We start from the raw sequence: 26,381 nt of genomic DNA, 5'->3' as shown, positions 1-26,381 counted from the left end.
ATGACACTGGCCAAAGTACGGAGGATGTAGCTACGTGTAGGAGGGTCCCGAATTGCACTTCATAGAAGACCTTATCTTCAAAATTATAAACAATTTTTCCTGCAATTCGGACAGCTTAATTTACGTTATAGTATGTAAAGCTGTCAAGAACAATTCATAGGACGAGAGAGTACACCAATCAGAAAAGAGAATGATGGTACTCCACTAACTAATCAGGCAACCATACACTAGAAAATTATCCCTAAGAAAACATATAGATAGTTGTGGAAGACAGATCTTACCCAGCTAATCTATTTTCCCTTTCTACCCATGTAACGACTCAGCATTTTGATTTTACTATACTTTATTGGGCAAGAAATTTTTTTTTTATGTGTGGTTAGAAAATGTGATTAAAACTTTAGTTTCATACGTTTTTATGAGTTGTTCTTTTGAACTTTCAACCTTATTGGAAGTTTACTGTTGTTCAATACTATTTCTTGGTCTAATCTTTATATCACCACCTGTCTGTTTCCCATTTAGTTGTCTTATATCATATTTTAAAATATTCTTTTATATATTTCTTGAAGCTCTTTTTTTATTTTAACAACTTTACTTCCTCTTTTTTTACCTTTCTTTGATTTCGTAAATATTAAGGATGGTCAATTCCCTGAACTTCTATCTAGCATCTTAATTTATATGAACTAAGACTAAAGATCTTTAGTTTTCCTGACCAAACCAAGCTAATTTTATCTAGTCTCGATCTTACATATATTGTATATATAAAGAGAAAATGTGTGTATACTACGAATGGAATCGTCGGTGAAACCATGATGTTCTGGTGATATTATAAGCTAGCTTTCTGCATTTGCATTTCTTTATGAATATACAAATATATAATGCATAAAATGCATATTAGTGCAAACATATAAACATAATTTATTCAACCCTATACTTATTACTACATGAAGAAGGTTGTAAAACGGCCGTAATCCCTTGGACGTCAATTGTTTGAATAAATATATTCATGTCTCATGCCTCCTGACATTTTAAGGTCTATATACTCTTCATAAACTAATTTCACAGGTCAGATCTTCTGGATTTCAGCTGCATGGACGTTATATTACATTTCTCAATATTGAATTATCATGTGGTCTGCTAACCGGATCCGTTAGAGGAGCTTTCTGTAATAGTCACACAATTTTCTGAACCCATAGCGTATACAACAAATGTGTGTGTATGAATGTGTGGAGGGATCGAGAGGGAGAGCGAGATATATGTAAATGTATGTATGCATATGTGTGTCTGTATGTTTTCTGTTTAGGAAAACGAAAATAAATTCGACCTCGGTAGCGTTTCAAGCGAGATGCAACTTTATAGTTAATTTATTTTCACTTGTCTCAGATATCTCCAGTGTTTTCAAAATATAAATATGTTATTGATTTATTCTAAAATATTGATGACTTTGTTGAAAATAACTTGGAGTTTCAAAAGCACGAACCTAAGAAATCATATAAAGATTATTGCTTTCGATTTTCACATACAACTCCGATATTTTCCGAGATTAGTTAATCAAAATCCGTAAGAAATTGGCGAAACATTGAAATTTCGCTACATATAAAGAATATGACTAGGATGTGCGCAAATGTTAATGGTATGATGGGCCAATAATTACTAAAAGGAAAGTCTTGCTTCATGAAAACAAATAAAAACTATTTCTGTTTGTTATTGCAAATACAGATTCTTACAGCATAATCCTGTCAACTGAGAACATTGAAGTGCTTAGATAATTAGATAAATGTCTCAGAAAATATATAAATGTGTTCTGTAATATCTTATACGTTTTCGGATTTATAACAAGATACTGACAGTGTTACAGTAGTAATATACAGATCTATTAAATGTATCATTCTCACTTATAGACACAAAGAGGACTCCAGTTTCCCTTCTTCTTCTTCTTCTTCTTCTTCTTTTTCTTCTTCTTCTTCTTCTTCTCCTCCTCCTCCTCCTCCTCCTCCTCCTTGTCTTCCTCTTCTTTCTCCACCTCCTACTCCTTCTTCTACTCTTCCTCTTCCTTCTCCTTCTACTTCTGCTGCTAAAACAGCAACAACGACAACAACAACAACAGCAACTACTACTACTACTACTACTACTACTACTACTACTACTACTACTACTACTAGTACTACTACTACTACTACTACTACTACTAGTACTGTAAAAATTATTACTGTTTTTGTTCAGTGGTCTTATTTCTATCACGTGCTTTCACTGCACTACCGGGCGCAATTTTCTGTGCCTGTGGTATCTACTGTAATTTGTTGCGGTTCTCTTATTTTCACTCTATTGAAAGTGTTTTACGTAGGACGTGTGCGGTGCCTAGCAGTGCTATTTTCTGTATGTTATACATATTTGTTAGTCTGTTTTTTTTTTTGTTATGTATTTATCTGAATATTTTTTTATTATACCTATTGCGCCCATTATGATAGGAATTGTTTCTGCTTTTAGACTCCACGTTCGTGTTGCCTCTATTTTCAGATATATTATTATTATTATTATTATTATCATTATTATTATTATTATTATTATTATTGTTGTTGTTGTTGTTGTTGTTGTTGTTGTTGCTGCTGTTGTTGTTGTTGTTGTTGTTATCATTATTATTATTATTATTTTATTTTTCTATTATGCCCAGACATGCGCTGAGGCTGTGATATTTCCAGCGTTTCCTTAATGGTGAGCAGGTGTGGTCGCTGTTTGTCGGAGCGACAGTGCTGGATGAAGTGTAGGCCGAGAAAAGACGCTCACATCCCTGTACCAGTTGGGCAATGCGGTCGGTGGAAGTTCCACATTGGAGTTCTACAGGAGATTAATGGCAAGCAAGAGCTGGTCTTTTCAGAAGGATTTTAGGGCCGGGGTCCATGGATAATCTCCAGAAATCTCTGGATTGGCAGTACTACTCGAGGGGCTCATCAGTTCTAGACAAACTCTAGATGCACGAGAGTTCTGTCAGACAGACCTGTTTGTGATGTGCGCATGGCTGTGAAAGCATTCTGTTTGCAATCTTCCAGTGACCGGGCATTGCTGACTTATGGAGCTTTGTCGCATGTCGGATGTATTCGGTTACCAGCTGAGCCCATCGAGAGGGTCACCCTTCGCTTTCCTTTCGGTCAGAAGGGAAGGCAGAATTCCTCTATCAGATGGCCATAGTGAAAGAGGTAGTGTGGTGGTTGACGCTGAAAGGACTGAAGACAGTCACTATTGTTTTCGGCCAAGTTCTCGACTTTTTTCAAGTTTCGCTTGAAAAGGAAAGTAGGTATGGAGAGGGAAATGCTTCCCTCCAGTACTTTTGTTGAAAGGTGGGTGAATGTGGGGAGGATGACCTGTATTCTGAACACATGCTTGTAAGCAGGCGGAGTTCAGAATGAGTTGTTGCCTGACTGAGGTGCTTTTGGCGGTCGTAGTGACTGGTATGTGTGGGGAAACTTGGTAGGCTCTGAATGAGGTACCTTTGTTGACATTTTTTGGGAAATGTTCATGTTAAATTGTGGTTGTTAATTGTTATCGTTTTATTGTATTCACGAATTTTTGTGCTAAGCCCCAATTGTCCCTTGTTTTGTATTGATTTTTTTTTGTTTTGTATTCGGTCCTTGTAGCTAATAAAGAGATTATTATTATTCATATACACTCAACAGATTAGGGCTGTTGCAAAAGAAAAACTCCTAACATCGGGCTACAACAAATAACTTTAGATGCCAAGAACCCTCCAAAATATCCTAGCTGTCCCTAATAACGCTGCTTTCTGGAGATGTACTAAATTGGGGTTCATGCCTATTTCGTCAATCCATCTGTTCGAATCTTTAGGGATAGTTTCCAATGCACCTATAAACACTGGGATATGTTTTACCCACACTTTCCATAGTCTCTGTAAATCAATGGCTAGGTCCTGGTATTTTGCTATATTTTCTATAATGCTCATATTTTTCATCATTGGGGACTGTAATGTCAATTGTCTAGCACTTTCTAGTCTCTTTATCAGCTACTACTACTACTACTACTACTACTACTACTACTACTACTACTACTACTACTAAACCAGGCCTTCTACCTTCTATTACTCTGTTAGACTGAACGTTGAAGTCCTACAACATCTTGTATTCCTTACTTTCTATTACTTGTGTGCGTTGTCAGAGCTAAGGCCCATGCGCTAAAACCCGAAGGAACTAAAGCCGTCCAGTGGGCCCGAATGGTAGACTGTCCATGCAGAGGCTTCTGGATCCACTGCTTCTCAAATTGTTTCTGCCCATTCTTTTTGTAGTCTGTTTGATCACTTTTACTTCTTTGGTGGCAGTGGTTTCAGGTTCTTCATCTAATTAAGGGTTAATGCCGCATTCCCTTCCGAAACTGCAAGCTTCCTTGACAGTAGAATGGGATTTTTCGCTGCTATCGTGTTTTCATACAAGCCGCAGTATCCAGTCTTCTGTACTAGATAAGTACCTGCTCATTGCTACTGTGGAGGTCCTATAGCACAGTCCTCCTTGCATCATTCCTCTTCCCTCATTACTTCTAGGTAGGTACAGACGATCAACGTCTGCTTTTGGGTGGTGCATATTCTTAAACGTTAGTAATTTTCTTACCTTCGTATCCAGACGCTGGATTTCTTTAAGATTCCAGTTATTGATGGACTACTAGAAGTGCTAGGGTGTTAAAGACTTCGGTGCGATTTTTGGTGTTAAGTTCAGATTTTATTTTGTCCTATTTTCCTGTAATACTCCTTTCTATTTTTTTCCTTCATAGTAGCATGTTGTACACCATCTCCGTTTATCCACAGGATTTTATAGCTTTCTTGTGGGTTAAGCTCCTTGATGGTAGTGTCGGCATCTAATTAAAGCTGGTTGCTTGAGCTTGTCGCTTGAGCTTGTCGCTTGAGCTTGTCGCTTACAAAAGTTGCTTTTGCACACTTATCAAGGCCAAAATCCATCCCGATGTCATTGCTGATCCCTTTAACAGTTGTTAACAGCCCTCCCTACTAGCTCTTCGTCATTTCTAGAAAACAGTCTCAGATCGTCCATATAGAAGAAATGGTTTACTATATGATACACTTTGGGCCCATACTTGGTGTTACTCAGTTTGTTTGAGAGTAGAATTAGTGCCATGCAAACGAGTAATGGGAAGGGGGGGTCACATAGAAAGATGGCTCATTTGATACTGATGTTGTTACATTGGCTCATCTCATTACTGTGGCGTAGAAATAGAAATGTATTCCACTCGGCCATGCGTCCTTGTAAGAGTTTGGAGACGCCAATGAGTATTATTATCTTTTTTTTATCTACCACCAACAATGCCTCGTTTCCGAGTGTATTGGTTAGGAAGTCAGACGGAACTGTAAGCTATTATTATTATAATAATAATAATGCCAATAATAATAATAATTATTATTATTATTATTATTATTATTATTATTATTATTATTATTATTATTATTATCATTATTACTACTACTACTACTACTACTACTACTACTACTACTACTACTACTACTACTACTACTACAACAGCTATTAGAAGCTAATTTTGATTATTAGAGATTTTTTTTCTGGGATTGAATGGCAAGTCTCATATTATCACAAGAATTTTTGTGAGAATTCTTGCAGATTAGATGATAATGATGATGATGATGAGGATTTCTTGTAGGTCAGTAATACATGTCTCAATTTAGGTATCTGAAGAAAAATCTTTTGCACCAGTTTCGTTATTATGTTGAATCCACCAATTACCACAACAGCAGTCTTTCACCCTTGTGTTTCACAATCTCTCCATCTCTCTGGCTAGGGTTCTATTATTTCTCAGTTTTTTCAATATTTATCCTATTATTGTAAACTGTTGCAAAATCAATGATGTTACACTTTTTTTTTTTTACCTCTACACGATGATATCTGGTTTCATTGCTTTAATCATATGATCGGTCTCACTGGAGAAATCTCATAAATCCCTGTAATTATATCAAACGCTAGGACAGCCTCCGGGTCGTGTTCCTTACCACTTTACTTTTACTTCTAATCCACTGACTTGGCTAACATCCTAATGCGCTAATTTACTGAAAGAGGTACGCCTGCATTAATACACATTGTGTACTGGCTAACTACAATCCCTGATCTTGTCTTTATCAAATTCGTTCAAATGGATTCATCTTGAGCGGCTATAATTAGCGATCCAGTTTCTTGTTTCAGTTTCCTTTCCTTCCTTCTTCCAGCCCCGACTATCTTTCCTCACTTCTAGTATCCCGGGTTTGCTGCTTGAACTGGCCATTTAGTTCCTTTCCTTTCCAGTTAATTGTCTTATCCTGTACTTTCCTTTGCTTCTTCTTACTACTACTACTACTACTACTACTACTACTACTACTACTGCTACTGTTGCTGCTGCTGCCACTGCCGATTACAACTGCTACTACTACTATTACTACTACTACTACTTACTACTACTACTACTACTACTACTACTACTACTACTACTACTACTGTACTGCTGCTGCTGCTGCTGCTGCCGCCACTGCTGATTACAACTACTACTACTACTACTACTGCTGCTGCTGCTACAACAACAACTACTACTACTGCTACAACAACTACTACTACTACTGCTACAACAGATACTACTACTACTACTGCTGCTGCTGCTGCTGCCACTGTTAATTACTACTACTACTACTGCTACTACTACTACTACTACTACTACTACTACTACCACCACTACCACTACTACTGTTGCTGCTGTTACTACTTCTTCAACTATGACTACAACTACTACCACCAACATCAACACTCTTACTAATACTACCACCCCGTGTTTGGGAGAGGGGCATATTCGAACTGGCTGAATCGTTAACAACATTTAGCCTGTCCTTATGTTGTGCTTTCAAATTCTGTCGCGGAAGAACTGGGGTTCGAAATTGCTGGCCTTGTACCAAAGCTTGAAACCATTACTATTGTCATCATCATCATCATCATCATCAGTAGTAGTAGTAGTAGTAGTAGTAGTAGTAGTAGTATTAGTAGTATGGCGGTGAGCTAGCAGCATCGTTAGCATGCCGAGCAAAATACTTTGCGGTATTTCGTCCATTCTTACGTTATGAGTTCAAATTCCACCGAGGTTGACTTTGCCTTTCTTCCTTTTGGGATCGATAAATTGAGTACCAATGAAACACTGGTGTCCATGTGTAATCGACTAGTCCCTCCCACTAAATTTCAGGTATTACCCCTTTAGTAGAACGGCTTATTATTATTAGTAGTAGTAGAAGTAGTTTATTATTAGTATTGAGATTATTGTTGGTTTTGTTGTTGTCATTGTTTGTCCTGTGTTCGCCAATTGTTTGTCTGTATCTTTTACAATTTATTTATTGTTTTGCCCTCAAAGGGCTACGTTAGGGTTAGGGTTAGGGCTACGTTCATTATGTCTTTTTTTATATATCATTTTTTGATAAACTGACATAGAACGTAAAATTGCAAAGAAATTACGTCAAGATTTCTTTGCTGGGGGAGTTTGCAGTTTTGTAAAATTCATGCATTTGTCTGATTTAGAAATAGTAAACAGAAAATTAATTATTATGTTCCAAGCCCAGTAAACATAAGTGGCTGATTTAACAATAAACGGCCATGTTGTCACCATGAGAACAAGGGACCTTGTCTCCATAGACACAACACTTTAACGTACTGCAAGGCAATAAGAGCAACTAAGTGGGATCGCCACGACCAGCAGCAGTCATGATAACAAAATCAACAATAATGAGAAGAAGAAGAAGAAGAAGAAGAAGAAGAAGAAGAAGAAGAAGAAGAAGAAGAAGAAGAAGAAGAAGAAGAAGAAGAAGAAGAAGAAGAAGAAGAAGAAGAAGAAGACAACAGCAACAAAAACAATAGCAACTAAAGTTACTACCACTACAACTGATACTACTACAACTACTACTACTACTACTACCACTACTACTGTTACTACTAATACAAATTCAAAGACAATAATAACGAAGCCACCAATAATATCAGCACTCACGCGTTTACATTAAATTAAAAAGTTATTCCAGTTCTGCTTTTTTCTCAAATATTAATGAAATAATCAACAAATTAAACAATAGCGTCAAAATCATTTCCGCTAAGTTCAGTAGAACATTATGAAAACAACAATTACCACTGCCCTTACTTCCTCTTTTGCTGTTGGTTTTATTACTAATCAAAATAATAGTAAAAGAGATTACGATAAAGTAAGTGCAGCAACGAGAAATTAAGAAAGATATGAAATTCAGCTACAAGAAACCAGACAGGAATATTGTTTAATACGACGGTAAAGATGTGGGGAATTGTAAACACCTCCACTTCCAGATTTTGCACAGATACAAAAATAGATGAAAAGGAACCTACATATACATAAACACAAAATCTCAAAGAGCAGAGAAACAACAGCATGCCCATGTACAAAGATGACTGAAATTTTTATGGGAGCATCATTTGTAACAGAAAAAAAATCAATTCGGCATAGTGAGTGTGAGAAAGGCCGCGGTGGCTGATTCAAAATCTATCGCATCGCCCCGCTAAAGAGCGATAATTTATTCTCGTACCAGCTTCTACGGACAGGAATGTGACGAAAGTAATGGAGATGGACATGCTGCTAGAAATATGTCTTCGGTGGCTACAAGTTTAAATATTTACTGTTTTGAAAAATTGGCATTGACCTTTCTGCTAAATAATCCCCAATGGGATGTTTTTGTACACTAAAGCTACAATTTTGACAAAATTCGTCATTTTCCTATTTTAAAAAATGTAAATCGAAAGAAAATTTATCATAATCTTTGAAAGCAAGCGTCTATAATTGGATGATTTAGCAATCAACATTGATAATGTCTCCCTAATGACACATTTTTGATGCCATCCTAGACTGTTTTCTGTATTTTAATTCTTCATCTTGGCAAGACGTGAGGAACAATTGAGGGAAAAAAAGCAAAATTAGTGGGAATAAGTTGAGTTAGTTAACGTCCTTCCTCCAATTTCTATTTGAAACAATTGTATTGTACAGTGTTCAATTGTATCGACTAACAGCTCACCACAAGGTTGCTGGTTTTGTGACTAAATTAAAAAATGATTGTTATTATTTCTTTTTATGTGTTTAATAAACATCCTCTATGATCACGTTGTATTGCAGCTAAGTAAGCGAAAAAAAAACAAGTTAAACATCGTTTTTTTTTTATAGCTTTTGGGGATTTTGTTCTGATCTATATCTCATATACTGTCCCTTAAGTGAGTTAGTTAGCTGTTGACTGCAGATTCTTCAGTATTTTATGAAACATGTACGCTAGCCCCTTATAGCCCCTCTGTTATATATTTAAACAAGACGTTTAGAATATTATCTTGTAGCGACTGATTTCCGTCTGGCGTTGACTTTTCCCTAGGATTTTCCTAGTACAGTTGAACAACTTCTTTCTTGTTTATTCTTTTGTTGTCGTTCTAAAATGATACTACCTCCTTCGTTGACTTATGAATTTCTAATTTAGTGTTATCTAAATAAAATTGTCTTAAATTTGAGCCAATAAACTCGCTGTAGTTTATTTTTATTTTACCAAAAAGCACTCATAATGACGTAGCGCTCTTTGATTCCGAATTCTTATGAACTACGGTACTTTTTCCTTTTTCTTTTCGTTTTTTTTCCGTCTTCAGTGTTTTTAGGAGTGGGAAAATTAATTTTCGCTTTCTTTTCGATATGGTTGTTTTCAATGTTGTTTGCGTCGATCTTCATATTTCAGTTTTTGGTAGGTCTTGACAGATACATTTATGTCGATTGGGACAGCCATATCAATGAGAAGGCATGATTTTTGTCTAAAGTCATTCAATATCATGTCTGGCATATTTGCATCTATCTTTTTGTCAATTTGAATGGTGAAGTTCCAGAGGAGTGAGATGTGATCATTTTCAAGCACTGGAGGTGGTTTGTGTTCCCACCAGATTTTTTCATGGGGCATGTCCAGGGTTTTTCAAATTATCCAGCAAATATATTGTGCTACTCTATCATGCTTGTTGAGACACATGATCAATGGTTTCATTTTGTTGCTTACATACACATGTTGGGAAGCTACCGTTCTTTAATATGTTGGCCTGGTAGATCCTTGTAGGTAGACATTGATCTTGGGCTGCTACGATAAACCCTTCTGTTTCTGATTTTAAGCCTGAAGCCATTAGCCATTGAAGGGTAAGGGCTTTCTAAAATCGGTACTATTAGCTCTTTGGGTATTTACCATTGAGAGGTTTTCTCGCCATTTAGGAGTAAGGCGGCAGTTTTAGCAAGGGTTTTCATATGCTTAGCTTTTTCAGCGCTTGTTTCTAGTACGTCTAATTCTGGAATTTGTTATATTTAGAATTCACTTAGATATTTCTTTGCCTGTTTTGTTACTGAGTATGATACTTTCTTGTTATCATGCTTTGAGACAAGTTTTAGTATCCAGTCATCAGAATTTTTCAGGTAGGTGTCTAGGCCAATTGTAGCAATCTTCATTGCTAATTACAGTTGTAAACGCTCACGACCACCCTCTTTTCTTGGCAGGTAAAGTCGTTCTATATCTGTCTTATGGTGATGCATTCTATACATTGTCAACATTCAAACTAACAGGAGTGGTTAATGGCTTAGTTTCCCATGTTGTTGACAGAAACTTGATGTACATATAGGAATGTGAATGAAATACCCTTTCATAATAGACGAATACAGTCCACAAGAGAAAAAAGAATTAGATTTTGTTTAAGTTTTAAACAAGTGAGACATACTGTGTGATAACTGTAACGTTGAGAAAATATTAATAATGGCATGGTCATTTATATTTCGGATGAGATTAGCATTGGTGGTCATCAACTTGTGACCGAGTATGACCACTTATTAAACTTAGCAAACTAGTACTAATGTTCCGAGATTCCAAGACGTTCTTGTGCAGGAATTTGTTTTCAGTAAATAAATTGTTACACAACACACAGCACACTTCTCAGTGCAATCAGCTATAAAACCCGTGGCACAAAAGAGGTTGAGACGACCAGAAACCGACTGAACTTCATATTTTTTTAATACAATTTTACCTTCACCGAGAAGGAAGTTTTAACGAGAACTAGGATTTTTCATTCTCAGTGCTTAAAATACTAGTTAACCCGCATCTGATAAATGCTACTACTCCGAGCCTGAGTAGACCAGGGAACAATTGTAGCTCAGTGGTGGTTCTGCACTCCTCAAATCTCTGGATTTACTAGGTCCCACTTCTGGATGCAGCATAAAGTCATACCCAGGACATTACGAACTACAATAACAGTAACGACAGTAGCAACGCACGGTCAATGTAAAAAGAAGAAACAACGATTTTCTTAACTGGATGCTGAGAAGAACTTGGGATAGTAAAGGAGAAAAATTGGAGATGAAATCACAAAACACCATGCCTCTTGCCTAAGGATATTGAGGAGTAGATTGCAAAGAAAATAGTGACGTACTATTGCTTCTCCATAAAGAATAGTCAGACTTTCGACATGCACACAAAAGAGGCTTTCGAAGGAGCTCTATAATCTGTGAAGTGAGGCGGAATCAGGTTTTCGGCACTATAAATCTAGTGTTGGAAACAGAGTAGGTTCATCATCAGTTGGCGCTTGTGGGATACAGTTTGAACGATAATTTCGCGGCACAGTCTACGAAATGATGTAAAGGGAATTATGATCAGGCAAAAAAGCTAGGAAATTGATTCATGGTTAATGGCGATCTTCGCGGAGTGGTGTGGAGAGGTTTTGCAAGCACAAAAGACATGAATGACTGTGAAAAGAAAGACAAATCGACCTTTTCTCATAGTTATTGGCACCAAGGGTGGGAGAACACGACCGAGATACTAAAAGGGTTTCTTTCTCCAAGGGAAGATTGGTCACATTTTAGAAAGGGCAGCATCTTTCAACTGTAGACAGACTGTTAAGATTATGCCCTGGAATGAATGGGGGTCCTTTATAACACACCAAATGCAGAACACATACACAGAAAATATACGGAGCATCCATTAGACATATAGTGTTCGGAGTACAATTGGTCAGGGTTGTGAAGTACTCTGAATGGGTGCTTACCAATTATGTGTGAAAGAGTTGCTATGATTTACTTGCATGGAATTTGTATGTCAAAACTTTTGCCTTGCGCAATATAATGTATAAGGCTTTAACAATCTCGTTTATTATATACATGTACATCTCTACAGTTCTGTAACGTATTTTTAAATCGACTTTTAAAAGCTAGTAAGCTCTTGGGACATATTGGTAACAACAACAACGACAGCAACAACAACAACAGCAGCAGCAACAACAACGACAACAGCAACAACAACAATATTGATAATAATAATAATAATAATAACAACAACAACAACAACAACAACAACAACAACAACAACAATAATAATAATAATAATAATAATAATAATAATAATAATAATAATAATGGACTCTTTTTGTAGTGAATATTGTATTTGATGTTGTACATATGCTTTTGCGCTTGCTATATATGGACGTGCTACAAATTTCTCTGAGGATTTTTCACTCTTTTCTTTTGTTCTTGTTTTTGTTTGTACATCTATATAAAAAATATTTCTGTTTTGATTAATTTTTAATAGGAAATATCTTAGAATGCACTGAATGTCTACCCTCATACCGGAAGAGATACAAGTTCTGTTAATTTTAGGCATAATTATATTTTCCTGTTTTAGTTTACTTCTAATTCAGATGGCTTCTTTGCAGAGAAATGCCACCATAAAAATATATCAAAAATTAGCGTAACTATAACTACAGAAAGACAAAATTTAATTTCACAGCGGGACCTACTGAGGAAAATAATATTACAAAATGTATATTAGATCAATTTGAATGAAATTCTTAAAAACAACAAAACGCAAAATAAATAAGCCAAGTTTAACGTGTAGAAGTGTCGTTTAGTATGACTCGAAAGATATTTTCGGTTGAGCTTTTCATTAATGTTGTTAATTATAACCAGAAGCTGAGCGCAAATTTCATCTATCTATCTATCTATCTATCTATCTATCTATCTATCTATCTATCTATCTATCTATCTATATATATATATATATATATATATATATATATATATATATATATATATATATATATACATATATATACATACACACACACACGCACGCACACACACACACACAAGTTTAAATAAATGGAGTTATATGCATGTATTAAATGATTTCTTTTATTTCCGACATATGTTTCGAAGATTACAATTGGTTCATTGCAAGGGAATGAATAATGTTGAGAAAGATGTAGTCTTCTCTTCAGGGAAATGCATAAAAATCAACTCAACCGTAAGACATTATTACCGAATGTGACAACTGCGATTAGAGAAGAATGCTACATGGTTGTTTTACAATGCATTGAGACAGAGTAAAAAAAAAAAAATTCACATCGTAACCGCTGTGTTTAAGCTTCGTTAAGTGTTGAGCGCTGGAGCGATTAGAAATGGCATATGCTCGGTAAGACCGCATGGAAGCAGAACGGCATGAAATAAATGGAAGAGGAATGCGACCAAGGTTTGGGGAGTAATCCCAACAAATCCTGTAGGAGATTTTGACTTGAGTTTAGGTTGAATACTCTCTCTGTTTTCGGTGATTTGTGTTTACATTTCTCAATTATATTGTGCGCTTATAGAATCATTCATTGATTATTTCGTGCATATTCAAATAAATATGTATCAACACACTGAAAAAGATGTCTTTGTATGAATGGGCTCTCTGGCCAAAAGAGAAAAAATGCTGTTGTTGCTATTATTCAGAATGGTTACGGCATCTGACAAAATGCTAAACATCTACATTCAAATCCACTGAAGTTGAATTTTGCCTGGAACTCTTCCGATGTGGATACAATGAAGTGAAACCTATTTAATTGAACGGCTTACCCTTTCCAATTTCAGGCGTTGTGACTTTGATAATGATACTACTACTACTACTACTACTACTACTACTACTACTACTACTAATAATAATAATAATAATAATAATAATAATAATAATAATAATAATAATAATAATACGAATAATAATAAGAAGACACCGGGGAAGTGAGAAGACACCGGGGAAGTGAGAAGACACCGGGGAAGTGAGAAGACACCGGGGAAGTTTAACAGAGGAGACACCGGGGAAGTTTAACATGTGAGTACGATAAATCACTGCTCCGAAACTTACCCAAAAACATCGGAAATAAAGACATCGCATGGAGCCAAAAAATAACTGACAAAGGGTTGGACTATATTCGAGTAAGTAATACTCATTGAAATTTATTCCTATTTTTCCAAATATAATGATGTATTTTAACTTGATACCTCCACTACCCGAACAGTGATCGTAAACACACGTGTTACATCAAAATACAGACCATCTCCAAACCCAAACACCATGCACAAAACATAGCTGACAAAGGGTTGGACTATATCCGAGTAAGTAATACTCAATGAAATATATCTCTATTTTTCCAAATATAATGATGTATTTTAACTTGATACCTCCACTACCCGCACAGCGATCGTAAACACACGTGTTACATCAAAATCAGACCATCTTCGAACCCCAGAACACCATGTACAAAAAAATTACAAACAGATTAAATAACACCGGTATTATTCCACCCAAGAATAACAATCGAGAAGTACGTACTGTAAGCTTGTTACGACAAAAGTACGAAGATATGAACGTGCAAAACAATCTGACAACAGAAATAAACGAACCGGTACCCTACGAAAACGATGACCGTCAAAATAAAGGGCCGAACGTTGTTCCTCATGTCCCGCAAACAAAACCAAAACGGCATAAATGGACACGTGAGGAACACATTTCGATCCTACACGCCTATGTCACAGCAGTGCTCTACCCAAAAAACGAAAACGCAACAACACATACATATAAAATATGGAAGAAAAATAATGTAAATATAGACCTCGATAAAACAATGAACCCTAACAAACTAGCTAACATAAGAAGATATATTCTAAAAGCCAAAAAAATATCAGAAATAGAAATAGAACAATTGAAAGGAAAAATACATCAGGAAAATCTAGATAGTAGTCACACAGCAATGCCAAAAATAATATGAACATTGAGATAGCAAAACACGAGGACAAACGTAACATTTCCGGCAAAAACGAAGTAAACAAAATACAACAAGCCCAGACCGTAGAGATGTATAATAGTGTACAAAAAGCACCAATCCAGAACACCACACTCACACATATGAATGAAAAGGAAGGCAAAACAAATATAAAGCCTGGAAATAACGAAGGGAAATTTAATAATTACGATACTATGAAAATGAAAATAACCGAAGAACTGAAAACCACAGATCTTAGAATGGACCACAGATTATACCTCCCAAAAATCAAAATAGACAATAAAACAACATCAATAATAAATAGCATAAACATGGCCGTCACGGAACTAACAACCACAGAGACAACAGGCAATATCACTGAGCTAAATGACATAATATATGCGGCAGCCACTGCAGCCACAAAAGAAGCAGGATACTCACTCAAACCCATCCGAACAGGAGTTCTACCACCCAAACAGACCTTGTGGATAAATAACATCCAGTACAAAATTTTAAAAAAAGAGAAAAGATTTATCGATTCTCAACGAAATTAGTAAACAATCAACACTACTAAGTAACAAGAAGAAAACAAAAATACTGTACAAATACAGCATTACAGAAAAAGACTTACCTGAAGCAAAAGAAAAACTAAAGCAAGACATCCTTGCCAAGGCACAAAGGATCCGCCGGTATGAGAAACGCCAACGTTTCTTTGAACAAAACAAACAGTTCAAATCCAACCCCAAAAAACTCTACCAAGAACTGGGTAAAAATAAAATAGACATTACTTCAGCACCAACAGCAGAAGAACTAGAGAAATTCTGGAAACAAATATGGTCGGTGAAGCAACAACCCCAGAAAAGGACCATTAAAACAACGAACTTAGCTCCTGAGCAACTCTAGGCCCCTATAACAACTGAAGAGGTTACCCAGACACTGCAAAGACTAAGCAACTGGAAGGCACCTGGACACGACAAGATCCCCAATTTCTGGTTAAAACACCTGCCAGGAATGCATAAAAAGCTGGCAGAAAACTTTAACAACATACTAGCAGATCCAGAGACAATGCCTGAATGGCTAACGAAAGGGAAAACCATCTTAATCCCCAAATCCACGGAAACGGAGAAACCACAAAACTATAGACCTATAACCTGTCTCCCTACGATCTACAAAGCCTTTACTGCAATAATATCGCAGAGATTGAGTAAACACCTGGAAAATAACAACCTGTTTCCAGAAGAGCAGAAGGGATGCTGCAAGGGGTCATACGGCTGTAAAGATCAATTATTGATCAATAAAGCCATAACTGAAGACTGCCGCAGAAAGAAGAAAGGCCTCAGTATGGCCTGGGTGGACTACCAAAAGGCTTTCGACAGTGTTCCCCACACGTGGATTCTGGAAACACTAGCCATAAACAAGGTGGCACCAATTATCATAAAATACATAGAGCACTCAATGAACAAATGGCAGACAGTGCTACAGCTCCAAACAAAAGAGGGACTTGTGAAAACGAAAGCCATCCCCATTAGAAGAGGAATATTCCAGGGAGTCACGCTCTCTCCACTCCTGTTCTGCCTGGCACTCACACCTTTAACATAATTGCTAAATAGAACTGGATGCGGTTACAAATGCTACAGAAAAACGGTCAGCCACCTTCTATATATGGATGACCTAAAATTATATGCTAAAAACGACAAAGAGCTAGAAACATTACTACAGACAGTACACGGCTTTACCAAGGAAATAGATATGAAATTCGGATTAGAAAAATGTGCCAAAGCAACCCTGAAAAGAGGAAAATTAGTTAAAAGTAGCAACATCACACTAGATAAAGCCAATGAAATAAGAGAACTAGACGAACGCCAAACATATAAGTAATTAGGAGTCAATGAACTAGTTAGGATACAACATACACAAATGAAAGAAAAAATAAAGAAAGAGTACTATAGACGAGTTAGATCAATACTAAAAATAGAGCTCAATGCTAAAAACAAGATAATGGGTATCAACACTTTAGCTGTCCCAGTTAAAAGCTACAGCTACAACATCCTTAACTGGACACTAAACGAACTATGTAAAATAGACAGGAAAACAAGAAAAATAATGACAGGATATAGGATGCACCACCCAAAATCTGACATAGAAAGGCTATATACACAACGCACAGAAGGTGGCAGGGGTCTTATACAGCTAGAAAACTATTATAAAATAACCACCATAGGTCTGCAAAAATACCTACTCCAGAAGCAAGGGAAACTAAAACAAATAGCCACAAAACACGAGCAAAACAAAAAACTGTTTTCAGTATTTAAGGAAGCTGACAAATACAAGCAAGAAATCAATCTACCTAACAAATACGAAGAAGAAGAAAAAGAAGAAGGAGAAGAAGAAGAAGAAGAAGAAGAAGAAGAAGAAGAAGAAGAAGAAGAAGAAGAAGAAGAAGAAGAAGAAGAAGAAGAAGAAGAAGAAGAAGAAGAAGAAGAAGAAGAAGAAGAAGAAGAAACAACAAAAGCTATAAAACAAATGAAATCCAAACTAAAACTAGAACAGCAACGAACCATGATAAAACGATGGCAAGAAAAGCCCCTACTTGGTAAATACTGGGCTAAACTAAATGCGAAAGAAATAGACAGAGAAAAATCCCAGCAATGGCTGAGAAGCTCAGGACTCAAAGCAGACTGAAGGATTTTTAATTGCTGCACAAGACCAGAGACTCCCCACCAGATATTACCAAAAACACATAATGAAAAGAAATATAACAAGTAACTGTAGAATATGTGGAGATGGACAAGAAACAATAAATCATATTATCTCTGGCTGCCCAGTCCTGGCTAAGAAGGAATATATTCACAGACACGACAGAGCTGGGACCTATATACACTGGAAGCTATGCCAACACGATGGAATAACAACAGAAAAAAGATGGTATAAACACACGCCAGAAAAGGTCACAGAAAACGAGAAAGCAACCATACTCTGGGATATGCCAATACACACAGATAGAGAAATTAAGGCATGTAGACCAGATATAGTTGTCAAAGATCATGAAGAAAAAAATGCTTTCTAATTGATGTATCAATACCAGCAGATGACAACGTTTCTCTAAAAGAAATGGAAAAACTTTCAAAATACAAAGACCTGGAAATAGAGATAACTCGAATGTGGAATCTAAAAACAGAAACAATTCCTATCATAGTAGGTGCCTTAGGTATAATAAAAAATTATTCAGACAAATACATAACAAAAACACCAGGACTTACAAATATATATAACATACAGAAAATTGCACTACTGGGTACTGCACACATTCTACGCAAAACACTTTCAATACAGTAAACATAAGAGCACCACAGCACATACCCAAGGCGCACAGAGATGCGCTCGGTAGTGAAGTGAAAGCACGTTATAAAAATAAAACTACTGAACAATAATAATAATAATAATAATAATAATAATAATAATAATAATAAGAAGAAGAAGAAGAAGAAGAAGAAGAAGAAGAAGAAGAAGAAGAAGAAGAAGAAGAAGAAGAAGAAGAAGAAGAAAAAGAAGAAGAAGAAGAAGAAGAAGAAGAAGAAGAAGAAGAAGAAGAAGAAGAAGAAGACTACACAATCAATGTAGTCACAACAGAAATTACTGGAAAAAATGGGAGGGAATGACTGATGAAAGGAACCCTAAAAAAAACAGACCGAGAGCACTATTTTGGCAGCGAATGTCCAAGACTTGCCGAAAGCCATTACAAGTTGTGGCGACATGATCAGGTAGGAAAAGAGCTACAGTAGAAACTGCACGAAACGTGGGAGCTACAGATAGGCAAGGCGTGGTATGAGCACAAACCGCAGAGAGTAACGGAGTCGAAGACCAGCAAAATCTTCCAGGATTTACCAATCCAAACCGATGATATGTGCATCTCTGATCACAAGCAAAAGTAATGGGAAAGCAACATAGCTATGTGTTTAGAGGAATGTTTTGGAGTTTGAATAATTCACCGCTGGAAACAGGAGTTTGGTTCAACATCCTTAAAAAAACCTTTATTCAGGGATCTTTTGAGCAGGATGCTGTATTGGATCTGACGAAAATTCTAACTGGGCCCCACCTGCAAGGTCATGCGCTGTTTATCTTGATATGAGATCACCATGTCGCGCACGTTTGTTTCTTATTCATGTGCCTGGTGTACCCTTATCAGACGGGTAGCATGATTGGTTTACTGGGCTTCGTTTATTTTACCCCAGTGCCACTTTGATGGCATGCACTGCTCTCACACAATAATAATAATAATAATAATAATAATAATAATAATAATAATAATAATAATAATAATAATAATAATAAATGCCTTGATGTAGTACCAGGCAGTGGCTTTAATGGTTTCTAATCTTAATTGATTGGAAGTGTTATCATGTACGTTGTTTTGTCTTGGTATAAAAGATGGGCTACAGCAAATATTCTACTTAATACCAGATTTGCTTGTCAGTTGTTTGACCTTAACCAGTTGAGCATGTCCCTTGGTGGCTGACGATATGTGCATCTCTGATCAAGAGCAGAAGTAGTGGGGGAGCATCATAGCCATGTGTTGAGAGGAATTTTGGGGGGTTTGAATAATTCACCTTTGGAAACATGGGTGTTTTGCTCAACATCCTTAAACAAACCTTATTCAGGGACCTTTTGAGCGGGATGGGCTACTCGATCTGAAAAAAATTCTAACTGGGCCCCACCTGCGAGGTCATGCGCTGTTTATCTTGATATGAGATCACCATGTCGTACACATATGGTTGTGATGCATGTGCCTGGTGTACCCTTGTCAGATGGGTAGTCATGATGGGTATATTGGGCTTTGTATATTTTACCCCAGTGTCACTTTGATGGCATGCACTGCTCTCTCACTCAATAATAATAATAACAATAATAATAATAATAATAATAATAATAATAATAATAATAATAATAATAATAATAATAATAATAATGTATTAGATATTGGTCCTGCCGAGCACAATTATATTTTGAATTGTGTGTTGACTGGACTGAATTTATTTTCCTTTTTCATTTGTTTGTTTTTATCATGCCTAGCTCTATTTTCATCAGCACTTAATATGCTTCACCACCAATGACCCAAATATTATTGGTATTTTATTATTATGTGGATTTTCAGAATATTTAGGAATATACTGACAACCCATTACTGTCAGCTTTGATATTCTATGGATACAAGTGAAGTATTGGAGCCGTTATCTCAATCAAATTTAAAGTTTTATAACTTTGTAAGAAAATGTTTTTATTAATCTGACTATGTCTTCTATGTTTTCTTCCGCATTTTCTGTCTCGTTTTTGATCTTCTTTCTCCGTCTTCCTAATTCTCATCTAAAATTTCTTATGTCTTTCATTTTCACCTTAAATCTCCTAACATCTGCTCACAGCCAAGAATCTATCATTTAAGAATAGAAATAGTATGGTTGTCTATACTCGGCCAAAAACCTCTACTTGTAAGAGAAATAAGAAAGACGTCTCTACATTTTCATATTTACCAAAGTAACGAAAGAAAAAAAACTATTAATAGAATAATGCTGTGGCAAAAATTGGCGAGAAACTCAGCTAAATGTAGTATTGATTTTTTTAAAATTTCTTTTCGGACATTGATGACAAATACTATAGGTAAAAGTTACAAAATATAAAATATAATATATACATTCATCATTTTATGTTACGTTGTTTTTCATTTTCCTTTTACTGTTTGTAACTATTCTAACTTTATCATTTATTCACTTTGTAATTCGTTCTTTCACAATGGATTTATCATTTTCATTTATTATTTTCAGTATTATGTTGGCTTTAGTTCATTGTCGTTGTTGTTGTTGCTCTTGCTAGTGCAATTGCTGATGTTCTTGTTGTATTTGAGATTTTTAGCTTTCATTGTGGTTTTGGCTTTAGTTTCATTTTATAGCTCGCATTTTATACGATTAATTTCCAGTAGTCAGATAGAAGAATCCAAGTAGCGCCAACACCGACAAAATGTTCCAAAACTGAGACAGTTCTGGTATTTCTACTGATAAAAAATACAAAGCATTTTCACATTCTCCATATATATTTCTACTGTCTTACAAACGCTTCGTGATTAAAATATAATTTTGGTTTAATTCTATGGTAGACAAACCCTATACATTCCATCTGTAACACGCTCTAAGAACAAACGTGAATACATAAACATGAACAGACACACATACGCACACACAGAAAGACATACATATATACACACTAGCATAAATACATACATACAAGTATACACAACACACAAACACACTCCCTCATAGACAAACACACACTCACGCACATACATAATGCAATTAGATATATGAAGTAGATAAATAAGAATAAACAGTAATAAATTATAGACGCATGAACTCACATGACACAAACGCATACCTACAAACACACAAACACATACACAGATAAACACACTTACATCATGTGTATATGTGTGCATGCGAAAACAGAAGCAGATAAAAAATATTGTGAGGAATTAAACCTGCATTTAAACACGTAGATATATATATATATATATATATATATATATATTTATCGTATGATTGTGTATAGAGGAATATATTATTTTGTATGACAGACTTTAACAGACTGTCTGGTAAAGTCTGTCATACCGGCCATGATGAAATACCACAAGGTATAGAAAATACGTATTCGCCTTTATACATTTAATCCTTTATATTGAACACTCAATATTTCATCTATTCAATAAGACATATTCCATATATTCAATAAGACATTCAATACTTTATTTCATAGTACCATCCATTTTTATTTTATATTATATATTGTATATTATACTATATATTGTATATTCCATATTCTATATCTCACATTGGTTTTGCAGGAATATAAACAAAACATAAAAAACAGACAGTGTTGGAACTCTTTTAAACAAAATAATATATATATATATATACACGTGTGAATCTAAGTATGTATGTATGTATGTCACTATTCACTTCATTTCAAGATTATGCCAATAGAGAAAGAATCGGTTTCTAACCTAGATCCAAGGATCCTTCAGTGAATTTTCAACATCAGCAACAGGGTATTTTTGTTTGTATGTATGTATGTATGTATGTGCTGATTTGTATTCGTATGTATATAGTTGTATATCTAGACATGCTCATATATATTTAAATGGTAAACTTCTGGCAAGTTTTACAGATTTTTACAGTTCCTGTGATGGACAGATCGGTAGTCTTCGAATTAGCTTTCCCCTTTCTGGTTTTGAGAAGCCTAATTTCTTAAGATTGGTATTTACATATCCCTGGGTCCCAATAATTACGGGCATAGACCTGAACTTGTAATCTGAATAGAGTAACTGCAGATTTTTCAGTAGTTCATCATAGGTGTTCTCTTTTTCACTGATATTCAGCTTTATGTTAATATCCGCTGGGTAGCTAATTTCCACAAATGTGCACAGTTGTGGAAATCATTATATCAGCTCTGTTGTGTTTACATTTTATTGAGGTCTTTACTGGTACATTCCACCAGTATTCTTTATTATCATGAGTGACTATGGCTTCTACCATATTGAAGGTTTTTATTTCTTTGTCCTTGGGATTATCCTTCCGACGTATTTCATTATAGAGTGTCCTAGTTACAGCGTCATGTCTCATCAGTAGAAAATACCATGATGACATTTTCGGACAGTTGCTTATGATGTGGATCATATCCTCAGTGTGAACTCCACAAAGTCTGCAGCGATTGTCACACTGTACGGTTTTACCTGCATCTTTATCCCTTTTGTACATCAGGTATTTGGTTGATATTTTCTGAACTTGGTTTGCAAACCCAGACCCTTCAAAGTGGGAGGTAGTAATCCGACTATTTGTTCATGATAAACTGCTCTGATGATCGACGTTACTATCATCACGGAGCTTTCTACTAACATATCCCTGCATAATCTTGTGTTCATATAGGTTCGTCCTTTCATCTGATATGTTTCGGTAGAGTCGTGCAACTACTTTGAGCATTATTCTAGGTTATCAGACAAAGAGTGTTGCTCAAGGAGCTGCCTACCATGTCTTATGATGTTATCAGCCTCATTCATGCAAACTTGGTCAAGGGATGCACTTCGACTCTTGGTGGTTAAAAGATGTTGCCGTAGCGATATGATGCGACATTCAAAGGCATTTTGGATCGATGTTAAGCCTCTTCCACATTGTTTTCGTTTTAGGTAGAGGCGGTCTACATCACTGTTTATGTGGAAATTATGTGTGCTTATTAGTATTTTTCGGGTTTTCACTTCAATGGCTCGGATCTCATCAAGCGTCCAATCAAGTAACCCAAATGTTGGCATGAGTATTGGTACTGCACACACATTGTTGTGGACCACTGTTTTATTGAATGCAGAGAGTTCTAAGGTGCAAACTTTCTTTATTCGGCTGTAATAGTTTTTAGTGACACGTGTTTTGTTACAGGTGCCACTGTAAGATATATTTTCATCCACCCCTTGATACCTGTAACATTTCTCGTCAGATATATGGGAAGCAGTCAACTCATTAATGGAGATGGTACTAGTCAGGTTTATAGTTTTCCCCCTTTTCACAACCATATAACAACATTTATTCCGACCAAACTCCAATCCTACATTCTTTGAGAATGCTGTAACTAGATCAAGGCTCATTTTCATCTCATGCATCTTCTTTGCATAAAGATTCAAGTCATCCACAAAGAAATAGTGTGCAATTTTTGTATTTCTGTTTCCTTGTGAACCAGTGAGATATCTCTTTTACTCTTTTACTTATTTCAGTCATTTGACTGCGGCCATGCTGGGGCACCGCCTTTTTAGTCGAGCAAATCGACCCCAGGACTTATTCTTTGTAAGCCTAGTACTTATTCTATCGTTCTCTTTTTGCCGAACCGGGGACGTAAACACACCAGCATCGGTTGTCAAGCGATGGTGGGGGGACAAACACAGACACACAAACACACATACATATATATATATATATATATATATATATATATATATATATATATATATATATATACATATATACGACGGGCTTCTTTCAGTTTCCGTCTACCAAATCCACTCACAAGGCTTTGGTCGGCCCGAAGCTATAGCAGAAGACACTTGCCAAAGGTGCTACGCAGTGGGACTGAACCCGGAACCATGTGGTTGGTAAGCAAGCTACTTACCACACAGCCACTCATTCAGACTTCTTTAAGATGAATGACAAGGGGTTTACAGAAAGCATAAACATCACAGAGAGGCTTTTTCTTTGGAATATGCCTTTGCGATACTGTATTCTATCGGTGATAATACTCTTTAATTTCAAGATTGTGAGCCACCATGAAGTCAGGTCAGCTCAAGTCAGCTCGGAGTGCTCAAGTTGAGCTAAGTTCCAATTTATAATTTGAGTGGAGGCAATACGAGCGGAAAACTACAGGGACATGACCTATTATGCAGCAAAATATACAATATAACAGAAGTATTAATAAGATACAAGCATATAGACATTTACACATTTTTATAAACCTGCACATATGTAAAAATATTATATTTGAAAACATTTATAAATACACAGGCATTTAAAAAAATATATAAGTAAAATAAGTACAAAATATACATATAATAATATATATGAAAACGTCGATATTATATAAAATATAGTGAGTTATAAGTTTACAAGATATACTATATAGGAATAAAAATTTAGAGGTCAGAATGCAAGCACATCGAATATTTAAAAATATATAAAAACATTTATAAATGCATAGGCCCCTGGACTAGCTCATGTGCGGGCGACGCCCCTGGGCCGGCTCATGTGCGGGCGACACATGAAATTTTTCGAGCGGGATCGTTGCCAGTGCCGCTGGACTGGCTCTTGTGCCGGTGACACATGAGGCTTTTTCGAGCGAGATCGCTGCCGGTGCCCCCGGACTGGCTCATGTGCGGGCGACACGTGAAATCTTTCGAGCGGGATCGTTGCCAGTGCCCCTGGACTGGCTCATGTGCGGGCGACACATGAGGTTTTTCGAGCGAGATCGTTGCCAGTGCCCCTGGACTGGCTCTTGTGCGGGTGACACATGAAATGTTTCGAGCGGGACCGTTTGCCAGTGACCCCGGACTGGCTCATGTGCGGGCGACACATGAAATCTTTCGAGCGGGATCGTTGCCAGTGCCCCTGGACTGGCTCATGTGCGGGCGACACATGATATCTTTCGTGCGAGATCGTTGCCAGTGCCCATGGACTGGCTCTTGTGCGAGTGACACATGAGGTTTTTCGAGCGAGATTGTTGCCGGTGCCCCTGGACTGGCTCATGTGCGGGTGACACATGATATCTTTCGAGCGACATCGTTGCCAGTGCCCCTGGACTGGCCCTTGTGCGGGCGACACGTGAAATCTTCCGAGCAGGATCGTTGCCGGCGCCCCTTGGCTGGCTCTTGTGCGGGTGACACATGAGGTTTTTCGAGCGAGATCATTGCCAGTGCCCCTGGACTGGCTCTTGTGCTGGTGAAACATGAAATTTCTTCGAGCGAGATCGTTGCCGGTGCCGCTGAACTGGCTCTTGTGTGGGGTTCCGGGATTTTTCGAGCGGGATCGTTGCTGGTGCCCCTGGGCTGGCTATTGTGCGGGTGACACATGAGGTTTCTCGAGCGAGATGAGCGTGGCCTTTGCCAGTACCGCCTGACTGGCCTTCGTGCGGGTGACACGTAAAAGCACCCACTACACTCTCTGAGTGGTTGGCTTTAGGAAGGGCATCTAGCTGTAGAAACACTGCCAACTCAGATTGGAGCCTGGTGTAGCCATCTGGTTTCACCAGTCCTCAGTCAAATCGTCCAACCCATGCTAGCATGGAAGGCGGACGTTAAACGATGATGATGATGATGATGATAGGCATTTTAAAATAGAAGGCGTTTATATGAAATAGGATATAGTAAATTATACGTTCATAGGATATGTTATAGAACACGAAGCGTGTGGAAAGTAGAAAGTCAGACACTTTACAGCCTTAAACGGACATACTAAAATTAGAGACAATGTTCAATGGATCCACAAGATTCATATATATATATATATATATATATATATGTGTGTGTGTGTGTGTGTGTGTGTGTGTGTGTGTGTGTGTGTGTGTGTGTGTGTGTGTGTGTGTGTGTGTGTGTGTGTGTGTAAGGAAATAATTTTATTCACAAACGCATGATAGTGCTAATATACCATGAACAAGATAAACTACCCATATTTTGTAAAAAATGTGTCGGTGGCCAGC

This window comes from Octopus bimaculoides, chromosome 3, assembly GCF_046866305.1.
Source record: "Octopus bimaculoides isolate indiv1 chromosome 3, ASM4686630v1, whole genome shotgun sequence".
NCBI lineage: Eukaryota > Metazoa > Mollusca > Cephalopoda > Octopoda > Octopodidae > Octopus > Octopus bimaculoides.
Note: the sequence above shows the minus strand (reverse complement) of the source record.